The 15,847-nt window shown below is 39.3% G+C and overlaps 1 protein-coding gene across 3 annotated transcripts in view; it reads right to left on the bottom strand.

The window, feature by feature from the left end:
• The window catches only part of NR3C2 (nuclear receptor subfamily 3 group C member 2), a 358,568-nt gene that overhangs the window by 68,420 nt on the left and 274,301 nt on the right, over positions 1-15,847 (bottom strand).

The raw sequence follows: 15,847 nt of genomic DNA, 5'->3' as shown, positions 1-15,847 counted from the left end.
GACTGTTTATTCCATTAAGAGAAAACATATAAAGCCCAAATATTATTGCTTATTATGGGTATTAGGAGAACACATTCCTTCCTTCTTTCATTCATTTTACAAATCCTTATTGCCTGTCTTCTATTAAGAGACTGCATAAGCTGCACAAGAACCCAGCTAATATGTTCAGTATAACCAAGCCTTACCTTGTCCTCAACAAGTGTTCAGCCCAGTGTGGGAGGAGTTAAGAAATGCACCACCAACTATACTGCAGTGCAGGCAGAGATTGGTACCATGATAAAAACGAAAACAGCTAAAATTTATCAAACGCTTACTAATGCCAGGCACTGTTCTAAATGCTTTATATAAATTAACCAATTTAATACTTTTATACTGTTGTGATTCTCATTGTAGAATAAGGAAACAGAGACCAGAAAGTTTAAGAAATATCAGATCACACATCTCGTATATCTGAAGTAGAGTTCAGAGGAAGGATAAATTACTTCATATGCGAATATGAGGGGAGGTGGGAGATGTTAGAAAGTAGATGGGTAGATGGATAGATAATTGGGAAGACAGATGAATGAGAGAATGAATTAAAAAAAAATAAAGTTCAGAAGTGTCAAACTGAGCTCAGGTATGCGGGAAATCACTTAGGTTTCAAATGTAACATTTCAATTTATTTAAAATTCTTAAGGAAACAGACACCTTCTACTTAATTCTAACAGTCATAAGGAACTTACAGGACACAAATTTAACATAGAATAGGACTATGTTATGCCAATTAACTTTATCAAACGTCACATTTCAATTTATTTAAAATTCTTAAGGAAACAGACACCTTCTACTTAATTCTAAAAGTCATAAGGAACTTATAGGACACAAATTTAACATAGAATAGGACTATGTTATGTCAATTAACTTTATTTAAAAATTGAGTAATTTCTGTTTACAACGACAGCCATAAATATTTAACATATTCATCACAGAAAATTTTACAATTCAGATAAAAGATAAGCCATCATCCACAAAGAGCTATATTAAATATTGAAACCAGGCTTAGAAGATGAATAAGACATAACTCCTGTCTTTAAAAAGTTTAAAATTAACAAAATTTTTAAACCTCAATAATTAATTTATAGACTGTCTCTTTAATAAAAGATTTGAGGCACAGAAATCTGATTTTTAGAACTGTTTCAAGGAAAAGCAGATGTATCATATTCACATATGCTAATGGAAGATGCTGACCAAGTACTTCCAGGAGTGCTGAGCTGGCACTACTAACTCAAGATACTTCTGATGAATGGATGAGTGAGCAAATGAAAAATACTCAGCAAAGTGCCTCAAAAACTAGACAAAACAGAAAAGAATCAAGCACCCAGGTAATCTAAAAACCTAGTCAAATGATGACTCTATCAGAGCTTATGAAAATTCTCAATGGCATTAACCTGTCTTTGGGGCAATTAGATAAACTCTTCTCTAAGTCTCAACTGATTCATATGAAACATAGGCATGACAATGTTACCCTCTCTTATGTCTCAGAGAATTAAATGGGTATGATAAATAAAAATACGTTAGAAATGATCAACATCTGAAATAATATGTCAATGTCACTTCCATTCTTCCCCCATAATTTCTGTAAGTATTAAAAATATTCTAGCACATTAAAATGTTCTCATCCTTTGTAGGACCACCTCTGATGATAACCATAATTTAATTGACTAGAAACAGCCAAGGGTGCTATTTTCAAATTTTATTAAAAGTGATATTTGCTTGCAAATTAATGATAAAATTCATACTGCTTTAGGTTTTCAGTCTACAATGCTGTGCTTATTCCCATGGCTGATTTAAGGTCAATGTTAGGAAATATGAAGAATACTTAATATTTTCTCCAGCACTTATACACAAGGCTGTGGTCTGTAGCATGAACTTATGGAGCTGATTATCAACATCACAATTAGCATCTCAGGTACATTTAACTTTATGCTGTGATTTTGTGAATATATGTAGGACACTTGGAATTGAGTAATAATCCATATTTACTCCAATAGTTCAAGATCATAAATATCTCCAGTGTGCACATTCTTCAGCCACGGGTATTTACTCAATATCTTTTCTAAAAGCACCAAAAATATGGTTACGTAGTTATATCACTCAAACTAATGTTTCTAAAATGACTGAATATTTTATGTTGCTCCAATACATGCTGCATTGTAAAACTGAAGCTCTTCAAAGATGCTAATAATGTCCTATGTATCCCTATCACATCATATCACTTCCCATGATGCCTATGGGTACTCAATAAAAATGTTTGTTGAAAAACTTTACCTTATTTTGAAATTTTAGTAAACTTTAACAAACTATTACATATATAAAGTATTAGTTTACTTCTCTGTGGGAAATGTGGGCAAGCTTCTGAGATTTTAAGATAAAATTTCTGAATTGTTAATTATTATTCCTTTTCAAAATGTCTACTGTGTAATGACCCATTTGTGGAGTTATTACTCCTAAAATACCATATCTAAAATAACAATAAGCTAAATGTATTTAGCATTTCATGTTCCAAGCACAGTGAAAAAGAGCTTTTACATGTTTTCAGCATTCCAATGCTTACCATGACCCTATGATAGACACTACTTTCATTTTTCGGGTGAAAAAACTGAAACAGAAAAATTAACTACTTTTTCATATTGCAGAGGTAGTAAATACCAGGGTGAGGATTTGAATCCAGCTATGGCTCAGAGTTCACGCTCTTAACCTCTGTGCTACTGCAATCTTTCTTCCAAACCTTTTCCCTTTATCTAATTTGTATGTATTTTATACTTTAAGATTAGCTAGCATAAGCTTCAAATCCAAGTATATAATTAAGATATTTGCTAATTACACAGAAACATTGTTGGCTGAAGATATTTAAGGAAGATGTTTCTATTATCCAAAAGCATCAGTGAACATACATTTGGGACCTTACCAGTATGTAGCACCTTACTAAATCAATATTGAGTTAATGGCCATTATACTTAGTGATCTCATGTTCCCAGGCGGCCAGACACACACACCATCTTCTCCATTGCCAGCAACAGTAGCTCTGTGTGTGTGTATGCGCACACATGCAGGGTACATTAATATGACTGTAAATGTCTCCCAGTCCCAATTAAACTCACTTAAAAGAGGAGTTTCACTTGTTCCACCTGGATGTTATAACAACTAGTACATGCTTAGTGGCTGCCCTCAGGTGCCTCGTCCTTAATTACTAGCAACATTTTGGCAGCCACTCTTTCCTGGCACTGCTGGGAGACAACTCCTTAGATTCCTGAATTGTTCCCTGAGGAACTAGCACTGGGGAGGCCCTGCTTCCTGTCCTGACCAACCTGTGAGAGAGCAGGCAGAGCACATCTTTGTGGGATTCTATTTAAACTGTGAAAGATTTCCAATGGGATCTCAAGATTCATAAGACCTTTGAAACATGACATGGCAAGATTTCCTTTTTTGCACTGCTCTACCTCCAGAGGCAGGTATGACCTGCTACATACCCTTCTGACAAGCCACTGTTGTGGCCGAATGATGGCTGGCCAGGACTTTCACCATGTAAAGATTCTTGACTCTTAGAACTGGCAATCAGGACAACTTTCCCCCTCTGGAGTACAGTAAAAGAGTGATGCATAGTAAAATATGGAATCTTGTTCAATTACATTATTTCATTAGAAGAAAATAAAGTGAGAATTCTGTCATTGCAAAAATGCTTCATGCCATGCCTCGAAATTTTAGGTCTTGGAAGTAAACATTACAGACGCTATACTGAGGTTATATTAAAAAATATATTTTTCTGGTCATAGGCCAAATGTAATTACTGCCCATAAAACAGTAACAGCATTCTCCCCCCTTGCCCCCACTGCCCACTATCCTCTTTAACAGACCATTTCTCTTGTCACCCTCATACATGGGGCACTGATTGCAGCCCAATAACCCTAATTGTGCTTTCCTGTTTTCCTCATCTCTTTATCTGTATGACTTCACTTTGCCTTTCTACTGTAAAAGGAGGAGTACTCTCTAAGACAGGGGACAACTAAGTAATCTAGCCATGAAACCAAAGGAAGCAATGTCATCCTTCTACAGGCTTAACGGCTAATTTGCACTAATAGGAAAAAGATCATCTAAATCAATCCTGATGCAATATACACCAATAGAACTGGGTCCCGGCACAATAATTAGCTTGTCAATTGATTATAAAGAAGTAGCATATTAATTGTTTATAAATACTCTTAGAGTGGTTAAAAAAGTAGAATATAGGCTATTTTTTAAAAAAAATCTCCAAATAGTCTCAGAATAATCTTTATAATTTAACAAGTTAACAAGCATTATTGATTTTGTAGACATAGAAAACGTGCTAAGACAAACACAAACCCAATCTTTGATCACTTTAAAAAATATTCCAGGTACTGCCCCCAAGATGGCCGAATAGGAACAGCTTTGGTCTTCAGCTCCTAGAGAAATCAATGCAGAAGGTGGGTAATATCTGCATTTTCAACTGAGGTATCTGGTTCATCTCATTGGGACTGGTTGGACAGTGGGTGCAGCCCACGGAGGGCGAGCTGAAGCAGGGTGATGCATCACTTCACCCGGGAAGTGCAAGGGGTCAGGGGATCTCCCTCCCTTAGCCAAGGAAGTGGCGAGAGACTGTACCGGGAAGAGCAGTGCATTCCAGTCCAGATACTGGCTTTTCCCATGGTCTCTGCAACTGGCAGACCAGGAGATTCCCTCAGTGCCTACACCACCAGGGCCCTGGGTTTCAAGCACAAAATTCGGTGGCCATTTGGACAGACACCGAGCTAATGGCAGTTGTTTTTATTTTCATACCCCAGTGGCACCTGGAACGCCAGTGAGACAGAACCATTCACTCCCCTGGAAAGGGGCTGAAGCCAGGGAGCCAAGTGGTCTGGCTCATAGGGGTTCCACCCCTACAGAGACCAGCAAGCTAAGATCCACTGGCTTGAAATTCTCACTGCTAGCACAGCAGTCTGAGGACCAGGGATGCTCAAGCTTGGTAGGGGGAAGGGTGTTTGCCATTGCTGAGGCGTGAGTAGGTGGTTTTCCCCTCACAGTGTAAACAAAGCCTCCAGGAAGATGGATTTGAGTGGAGCCCACTGCAGCTCAGCAAAACCACTGTAACCAGACTGCCTCTCTACATTCCTCCTCTCTGGGCAGGGCATCTCTGAAAAAAAGGCAGTAGCCCTAGCCAGGGACTTATAGATAAAACCCCCATCTCCCTGGGACATAGCACCTGGGGGAAGGGGTGGCTGTGGGCTCAGCTTCAGCAGACTTAAACGTCCCTGCCTAACCACTGTGAAGGGAGCAGTGGATCTCCCAGCACAATGTTCAAGCTCTGATAAGGGACAGACTGCCTCCTCAAGTGGGTCCCTGACCCCCATGTATCATGACTGGGAGACACCTCACAGGAGGAGCCAACAGACACTTCATACAGGAGAGCTCTGGCTGGCAGCTAGCAGGTGCCTTTCTTGGATGAAGCTTCCAGAGAAAGAAACAGGCAGGAATCTTTGCTGTTCTGAGCCTCTGCTGGTGATACCCAGGCAAACAGAGTCTGGAGTAGACCTCCAGCAAAATGCAGCACACCTGCAGCAGAGGGGCCTGACTGCTAAAAGGAAAAATAACAAACAGAAAGGAATAGCATAAACATCAACAAAAAGGAGGTCCACTCAGAGACCCCACCTGAAGGTCAGCAGCATCAAAGACCAAAGGTGGAGAAATCCATGAAGATGGGGAGAAACCAGAGCAAAAACGCTGAAAATTCCAAAAACCAGAATGCCTCTTCTCCTCCAAAGGATCACAACTCCTCACCAGCAAGTCCAAAAAACTGGATGGAGAATGAGTCTGACAAACTGACAGAAGTAGACACCAGAAGATGGGTAATAACAAACTCCTTTGAGCTAAAGGAGCATGTTCTAACCCAATGCAAGGAAGCTAAGAACGTGAAAAAACGGTTAGATATATTGCTAATTAGAATAACCGGTTTAATAGAATAGCCAGTTTAGAGAAGAACATAAATGACCTGATGTAGCTGAAAAACACAGCATGAGAATTTCATGAAGCACATACACAAGTTTCAATAGCTGAATCAATCAAACAGAAGAATGGATATCAGAGACTGAAGATCAACTCAATGAAATAAACCCCAAGACACATAATCGTCAGATTCACCAAGATTAAAATGAAGGAAAAAATGTTAAGGGCAGCCAGAGAGAAAGACTGGGTTATGCACAAAGGGAAACCCATCAGACTAACAGCAAATCTCTCGGCAGAAACCCTACAAGCCAGAAGACAGTGGGGCCAACATTGAACATTGTAACAGAAAAGAATTTTCAACCCAGAATTTCATACCCAACCAAATTAAGCTTCATAAGTGAAGGAGAAATAAAATCCTTTATAGACAAGCAAATGCTGATAGATTTTTCTCCCGAAGTACTGCCTTACAAGAGCTCCTGAAGGAATGAATAAACATGGAAAGGACCAACTGGTACCAGCCACTGTAAAAACATACCAAAGTGTAAAGACCAATGACACAATGAAGAAACTGCATCAACTAAATAACCACCTAGCATCATAATGACAGGATCAAATTCATACTTAACAATATTAACCTTGAGATGATCCAAGATGGCCAAATAGGAACAGCTCTGGAGTGCAGTTCCCAGCAAGAATGCAGAGGGTGAGTGTTGACCACATTTCCAAAAGAGTTTTCACTGCCTACAGATCAGGAGACTCCCAGGTGGAAAAGCTCCAGGAGTCTCCAGCATGGCTGCTTCAGCTGGCGCAGAGGGTCTCTGCACAAAAACTCACACAAATCTGGATGCTGTTTCAACTGGTGCCTGGAATGCCTGGGAGACAGAGTCGCCCATTCAGCTGAAAAAAACGGGGCTGAAACAGGGAGCCAGGTGATCTGGCTTGGTGGGTCCTACCCCTACAAAGACCAGCAATCTGAAATGCTCTGGACTGAGTTTCACAGCAAGCACAGCTGGACCTGGGATGGTCCAGCTCTGTGCGGGGAAGGGAGTCCGCCATTACCGAGGCAGTCCACCACTACCAAGGCAGTCCGCCATTAATGAGGCAGTTCACCATAACCGAGGCAGTCCGCCATTACAGAGAAAGTCTGCCATTACTGAGGCAGACCGCCATTACCGAGGCAGTTCTAACTATACCTCTATAAACAAAACTGCAAGGAAGTTCACACGGCAGCTGGCCAGAGCCCATGGCAGCTCAGCAACGCCTCTGCTGGCAGACTGTGACTAGGCTACCTCCTCGCTGGGCAGGGCATCTCTGAAAAAAGGCAGCAGCCTGTCAGGAACTTATAAATAAAGCCCCATCTTCCCATGACAGAGCACCTGGGGAAAAAAGGAGGTTATGAGTTCTGCTGCAGCAGACTTAAATGTACCTGCCCAGCAGCTCTGAACAGAACAATGGAGCTCATAGCTCAGCACTTGAGCTCCTATAAGGGACAGACTGTCTCCTTAAGCAGCTCCCTGACCCCCATATATCCAAAGAGACACCTCATAAAGGAGGGCTCAGGCTGACATCTGGCGGGTATCCTTCTGGGACCAAGATAACAGAAGAAGAAACTGTCAGCAACCCTTATTGTTCTGCAGCCACCGCAAGTGATCCGCAGGCAAGCAGCTCCTGGAGTGGACCTCCAGCAGTCCTACAGCAGAGGGGCCTGACTGTTAGAAGGAAAACTAAGAAACAGAAAGAAATAACTTCATCAACAACAAACTGGACGTCCACTCAAAGACCCTATCTGAAAGTCACCAACTACAAAGACCACACGTAAATGAATCCACAAACATGGGAAGAAACCAGCACAAAAAGGAAGAAAGCACCCAAAACCAGAACACCTCTCTTCCTCCAAGGGATCACAGCTCCGCACCCAGCAAGGGAATGAGGCTGGATGGAGAATGAGTCTGATGAACTGACAGAAAAAGGCTTCAGAAAGTGGATAATAACAAACTTCCCTGAGCTAAAAGAACATGTTCTAACCCAAAAGAAACTAAGAACCTTGAAAAAAGGTTTGACGAAATGCTAACGAGAATAAACGGCTTAGAGAAGAATATAAATGAATTGATGGAGCTGAGAAACACAATATAAGAACTTTGTGAAGCATACACAAGTTTCAATAGCCCAAACAACCAAGCGAAAGAAAGGATGTCAGAGATTGAAGATCAACTCAATGAAATAAAATGAGAAGGCAAGGTTGGAGAAAAAAGGGTAAAAAGAAATGAAGAAACTCTCCAACAAACATGGGATTATATGAAAAGACCTAATCTACGTTTGATAGGTGTACCCGAACGTGACGGAGAGAATGAATCCAAGCTAGAAAACACTCTTCAGGATGTTATCCAGGAGAACTTCCCCAACCTAGCAAGGCAGGCCAATATTCAAGTCCAGGAAATACAGAGAACATCACAAAGATATTCCTCAGGAAGGGCAACCCCAAGGCATATAATTGCCAGATTGACCAGGGTTGAAATGAAGGAGACAATGCTAAGGGCAGCCAGAGAGAAAGATCAGGATACCCACAAAGGGAAGCCCACCAGACTCACAGCGGATCTCTCTGCAGAAACCCTACTTGCCAGAAGAGAATGGGGGCCAATATTCAACACCCTTAAAGAAAAGAATTTCCAACCTATAATTTCATATCCAGGCAAACTATGCTTCATAAGTGAAGGAGAAAGAAAATCCTTTATGAACAAGCAATTTCTCAGAGATTTCATCACCACCAGGCCTGCCTTACAAGAGCTCCTGAAAGAAGCACTAAACATAGAAAGGAACAACCAGTACCAGCCACTCCAAAAACATACCAAATGGTAAAGAGCATCAACACAATGAAGAAACTGCCTCAACTAATGGGCACAACAATCAGCTAGCAGCAAAACGGCAGGATCAAATTCAGACATAACAATATTAACCTTAGATGTAAATGGGCTAAATGTTCCAATCAAACGACACAAACTGGCAAAGTGGATAAAAAGTCAAAACCCATTGGTGTGCTGTATCCAGGAAACCCATCTCACACGCAAGGATACACAAAGGCTCAAAATAAAGGGATGGAGGAAGATTTACCAAGCAAATGGAGAGCAAAAAAAAGCAGGAGTTGCAATTCTCATCTCTGATAAAATAGACTTTAAAGCAACAAAGATCAAAAGAGACAAAGAAGGACATTACATAATGGTAAAAGGATCAATGCATCCAGAAGAGCTAACGATCCTAAATATATATGCACCCAATACAGGAGCACCCAGATACATAAGGCAAGTTCTTAATGACTTACAAAGAGACTTAGACTCCCACACAATAATAGTGGGAGACTTTAACACCCCATTGTCAATATTAGACAGATCAACGAGACAGATAATTAACAAAGATATCCAGGACTTGAACTCAGACTTGGACCAAGCAAACCTAATAGACATTTACAGAACTCTCCACCCCAAATCCATAGAATATACATTCTTCTCAGCACCACATCACACCTATTCTAAAATTGACCACATAATTGGAAGTAAATCACTCCTCAGCAAAAGCAAAAGAATGGAATTCATAACAGTCTCTCAGACCACAGTGCAATCAAATTAGAACTCAGGATTAAGAAACTCACTCAGAACCACACAACTTCATGGAAAATGAACAACTGGCTCTTGAATATTGACTGGATAAACAATGAAATGAAGGAAGAAATAAAGATGTTCTTTGAAACCAATGAGAACGAAGCACCACATACCAGAATCTCTGGGACACATTTAAAGCCGTGTTTAGAGGGAAATTTACAGCAATAAATGCCCACATGAGAGGCAAGGAAAGACCTAAAATCGACACCCTATCATCAAAATTGAAAGACCTAGAGGAGCAAGATCAAGAAAACTCAAAAGCTAGCAGAAGACAAGAAATAACTAAGATGTGAGGAGAACTGAAGGAGATAGAGGCATAAAAAATCCTTCAAAAAAATCAATAAATCCAGGAGCTGGTTTTTTGAAAAGATCAACAAAATAGACTGACCACTAGCCAGATTAATAAAAAAGAAAAGAGAGAAGAATCAAGTAGATGCAATAAAAAAATGATAAAGGGGATATCACCACCAATTCCACGAAATACAAACTACCATCAGAGATTACTGCAAACAACTCTATGCATATAAACCAGTAAACCTGGAAGAAATGGGTAAATTCCTGGACACTTGCACCCTTCCAAGCCTAAACCAGGAAGAAGTCGAAACCCTAAATAGACCAGTAACAAGGGCTGAAGTTGAGGCAGCAATTAATAGCCTACCAACCAAAAAAAGCCCAGGTCCAGATGGGTTCACAGCTAAATTCTACCATACATACAAAGAGGAGCTGGTACCACTCCTTCTGAAACTATTCCAAAGAATCCAAAAAGAGGGAATCCTTCCCAAATCATTTTATGAGACTAACATTATCCTGATACCAAAACCCAGCAGAGATTCAACAAGAAAAGAAAACTTCAGGCCAATATCCATGATGAACACATATGCAAAAATCTTCAATAAAATACTGGCAAACCGACTGCAACAACACATCCAAAAGCTTATCCATCACGATCAAGTAGGCTTCATCCCAGTGATGCAAGGTTGGTTCAACATACACAAGTCTACAAATGTAATTCACCACCTAAACAGAACCAAAGACAAAAACCACATGATTATCTCAACAGATGCAGAAAAGGCCTTTGACAAAATTCAACAGCGCTTTATGCTGAAAACTCTCAATAAACTAAGTATCAATGGAATGTATCTCAAAATAATAAAAGATATTTACAACAAATCCACAGCCAATATCATACTGAATGGGCAAAAACTGGAAGCATTTCCTTTGAAATCTGGCACTAGACAAGGATGCCCTCTTTCACCACTCCTATTCAATATAGTATTGGAAGTTCTAGCCAGAGCAATCAGGCAAGAAAAAGAAAGAAAGGGTATTCAATTAGTAAAAGAGGAAGTTAAATTTTCTCTGTTTGCAGATGACATGATTGAATATATATAAAACACCATTGTCTCAGCCCCAAATCTCCTGAAACTTATAAACAACTTCAGCAAAGTCTCAGGATACAAAATCAATGTGCAAAAATCACAAACATTCCTATACACCAGTAACAGACTTAAAGAGAGCCAGATCAAGAATGAACTGCCATTCACCATTGCTACAAAGAGAATAAAATACCTAGGAATACAACTAACAAAGGATGTAAAGGACCTCTTCAAGAAGAACTACAAACCACTGATCAAGGAGATAAGAGAGGACACAAACAGATGGAAAAACATTCCATGCTCATGGTTAGGAAGAATCAATATTGTGAAAATGGCCATACTGTCTGAAGTAATTTATAGATTCAATGCTATCCCGATCAAGCTACCTATGACCCTCTTCACAGAACTGGAAAAAACCACATTAAACTTCATATTGAACCAAAAGAGAGCCCGCACAGCCAAGTCAATTCTAAGAAAAAAGAACAAAGCGGGAGGCATCACGCTACCTGACTTCAAACTATATTACAAGGCTACAGTAATCTAAACAGAATGGTACTGGTACCAAAACAGAGATATAGACCAATGGGACAGAACAGAGGCCTTGGAGGCAATGTCACACATCTACAACCATCCAATCTTTGACAAACCTGACAAAAATAAGCAATGGGGAAAGGATTCCCTGTTTAATGAATGGTGTTGGGAAAACTGGCTAGCCATGTGCAGAAAGCAGAAACTGGACCCCTTCCTGACACCTTACACTAAAATTAACTCCAGATGGATTAAAGACTTAAACATAAGACCTATCACCATAAAAACCCTAGAAGATAACCTAGGTAAAATCATTCAGGACACAGGCATAGGCAAGGACTTCATGACTAAAACACCAAAAGCATTGGCAACAAAAGCCAAAATAGACAAACGGGAAACTACCCATCTGACAAAGGGCTAATATCCAGAATCTACAAAGAACTAAAACAGATTTACAAGAAACAAACAAACAAATCCATTCAAAAGTGGGCAAAGGATATGAACAGTCACTTTTCAAAAGAAGACATATATGAAGCCAACAAACGTGAAAAAATGCTCATCATCACTGATCATTAGAGAAATACAAATCAAAACTACATGGAGATACCATCTCATGCCAGTTAGAATGGTGATAATTAAAAAATCTGGAGACAACAGATCCTGGAGAGGATGTGGAGAAATAGGAACACTTTTACACTGTTGGTGGGAATGTAAAATTAGTTCAACCATTGTGGAAGACAGTGTGGCAATTCCTCAAGGATCTAGAAATAGAAATTCCATTTGACCCAGCAATCCCATTACTGGGTATATATCCAAAGGATTATAAATCATTCTATTATAAAGATACATGCACATGTATGTTCATTGCAGCACTGTTTTTAATAGCAAAGACCTGGAACCAACCCAAATGCCCATCAATGATAGACTGGACAAGGAAAATGTGGCACATGTACACCATGGAATACTATGCAGCCATAAAAAATGAGTTTGTGTCCTTTGTAGGGACATGAATGAATCTGGAAACCATCATTCTTAGCAAACTGACACAAGAACAGAAAATCAAACACCACATGTTCTCACTCATAGGCAGGTGTTGAACAATGAGGACACATGGACACAGAGAGGGGAGCATCACATACTGGGGTCTGTTGGGGGGGACTAGGGGAGGGACAGCGTAGGGTAGGGAGTTGCAGAGGGATAACATGGGGAGAAATGCCAGATATTGGTGATGGGGTGATGGAGGCAGCAAACCACATTACCATGTATGTACCTATGCAACAACCCTGCATGTTCTGCACATGTACCCCAGAACCTAAAAAGCAATAAAATATATATATTTCTATATAAAAAAATAAAAACAAAATTAACCTTAAATGTAAACAGGGTAAATGACCCAATTAAAAGACTCAGATTGGCAAAATGGATAAAGAGTCAAGACTCATCAGTGTGCTATATTCAGGAGACCCATCTTACGTGCAAAGACAGATAAGCTTAAAACAAAGGGATGGAGGAAGATTTACCAAGCAAATGTAGAAGCACATACACACACACACACAGAAAAGCAGGGGTGGCAATCCTAGTAAAACAGACTTCAAACCAACAAAGATAGAAAGAGACAAGGGCATTACATAATGGTAAAGGGATCAATGCTACAAGAAGAGCTAATGATCCTAAATATATAGGCACCCAATAGAGGAGCACCCAGATACATAAAGCAAGTTCTTAATGACCTACAAAGATATTTGGACTCCCACACAATAATAGTGGGAGACTTTAACACCCCACTGTCAATATTAGACAGGTCAATGAGACAGAAAATTAACAAGGATATTCAGGACTTGAACTCAGCTCTGGACTAAGCAGACCTAACAGACATCTACAGAACTCTCCATTCTAAATCAATAGAATACACATTCTTCTCAGCACCACATCACACTTATTCTAAAATTGACTACATAATTGGAAGTAAAACACTCCTCAGCAAATGCAAAATAATGGAGATCATAACACACAGTCTCTCAGACCAAAATGCAATCAAATTAGAACTCAGGATTCAGAAACTCACTCAAAACTGAATGACTACATGGAAGCTGAACAACCTGCTCCTGAATGACTACTGGGTAAACAGCAAAATTAAGGAAGAAATAAAATGTCCTTTGAAACCAATGAGAACAAAGACACAACATACCAGAATCTCTGGGATACATTTAAAGCAGTGTGTAGAGGGAAATTTATAGCACTAAATGCCCAAAAGCAAAAGCAGAAAAGATCTAAAATTGACATGCTAACATCACAATTAAAAGAACTAGAGAAGTAAGAACAAACACATTCAAAAGCCAGCAGAAGACAAGAAGTAACTAAGATCAGAGAAGAACCAAAGGAGATAGAGATATGAAAAACCCTTTAAAAAAAAACAATGAATCCAGGAGATGGTTTTTTGAAGAGATCAACAAAATAGATAGACCACTAGCCAGACTAATGAAGAAAAGAGAGAAGAATCAGATAGATGCAATAAAAAATGATAAAGAGGATATCACCACTGATCCCACAGAAATACAAATTATCATCAGAGAATACTATAAACACTTCTATGCAAATAAACTAAAAAATCTAAAAGAAATGGGAAAATTCCTGTACACATACGCTCTCCCAAAACTGAACCTGGAAGAAGTCGAATCCCTGAATAGGCTGTTAATAAGTTCTGAAATTGAGGTAATAATTAATAGCTAACCAACCACAAAAGCCCAGGAATAGATGGATTCACAGCTGAATCTACCAAAAGTACAAAGAAGAGCTGGTACCATTCCTTCTGAGCCTATTCCAAACAGAGAAAAAGGTAATCCTCCCTAACTCATTTTATGAGGCCAGCATCATCCTGATACTCAAACCTGGCAGAAATACAACAACAAAAAAAGAAAATTTCAGGCCAATATCCCTGATAAGTATCAATGCAAAAATCCTCAATAAAATACTGGCAAACTGAATCCAGCAGCACATCAAAAAGCTTATCTACCACGATCAAGTCGACTTCATCCCTGGAATGCAAGGCTGGTTCAACATACACAAATCAATAAACATAATCCATCACATAAACCAATGAAAAAAACCACGATTGTCTCAATAGTTGCAGATAAGGCCTTCGACAAAATTCAACAGCCTTCATGCTAAAAACTCTCAATAAACTAAGTATTGATGAAACATATCTCAAAATAATAAGAGCTATTTATGACAAACCCACAGCCAATATCACACTGAATGGGCAAAAACTGGCATTCTCTTTGAATAAGACAAGGATGCCCTCTCTCACCACTCCTATCCAACATAGTATTGGAAGTTCTGTCCAGGACAATCAGGCAAAAGAAAGAAATAAAGGGTATTCAATTAGGAAAAGAGGAAGTCAAATTGTCTCTGTTTGCAGATGACATGATTGTATATTTAGAAAACCCCATCTTCTCAGCCCAAAATCTCCTTAAGCTGATAAGCAACTTCAGCAAAGTCTCAGGATACAAAATCAATGTGCAAAAATCACAAGCATTTCTATACACCAATAACAGACAAACAGAGAGCCAAATCATGAGTGACCTTCCATTCACAATTGCTACAAAGAGAATAAAATACCTAGGAATAAAACTAACAAGGGATGCAAAGGACCTCTTCAAGGAGAACTACAAACCACTGCTCAAGGAAATAAGAGGACACAAACAAATGGAAAAACATCCCATGCTCATGGTTAGGAAGAATCAATATCATGAAAATGGCCATACTGCCCAAAGTAATTTACAGATTCAATGCTATCCCCATCAAGCTATCATTGACTTTCCTCACAGAATTGGAAAAAACTACTTTAAATTTCATATGGAACCAAAAAAGAGCCTGTATAGCCAAGACAATCCTAAGCAAAAAGAACAAAGCTGGAGACAACATGCTACCTGACTTCAAACTACACTACAAGGCTATAGAAACCAAAACAGCATGGTACTGGTACCAAAACAGATACATAGATCAATGATACAGAACAGAGGCCTCAGCAATAATACCACACATCTACAACCTTCTGATATTTGACAAACCTGAAAAAAACAAGCAATGGGAAAAGGATTCCTTATTCAATAAATGGTGTTGGGAAAACTGACTAGCCATATGCAGAAAACTGAAATTATATCCCTTCTTTACATCTTATACAAAAAATTAACTCAAGATGGATTAAAGACTTAAATGTAAAACTTAAAACCATAAAAATCCTAGAGGAAAACCAATGCAATACCATTCAGGACACAGGCATGGGCAAAGACTTCA

The sequence above is a fragment of the Aotus nancymaae genome, unplaced genomic scaffold (genome assembly GCF_030222135.1).
Source record: "Aotus nancymaae isolate 86718 unplaced genomic scaffold, 86718_ANA_hifiasm-v0.15.2.pri h1tg000033l, whole genome shotgun sequence".
In the NCBI taxonomy this organism is placed as follows: Eukaryota; Metazoa; Chordata; class Mammalia; order Primates; family Aotidae; genus Aotus; species Aotus nancymaae.
Note: the sequence above shows the minus strand (reverse complement) of the source record. Positions and strands in the feature narration are given on the sequence as shown.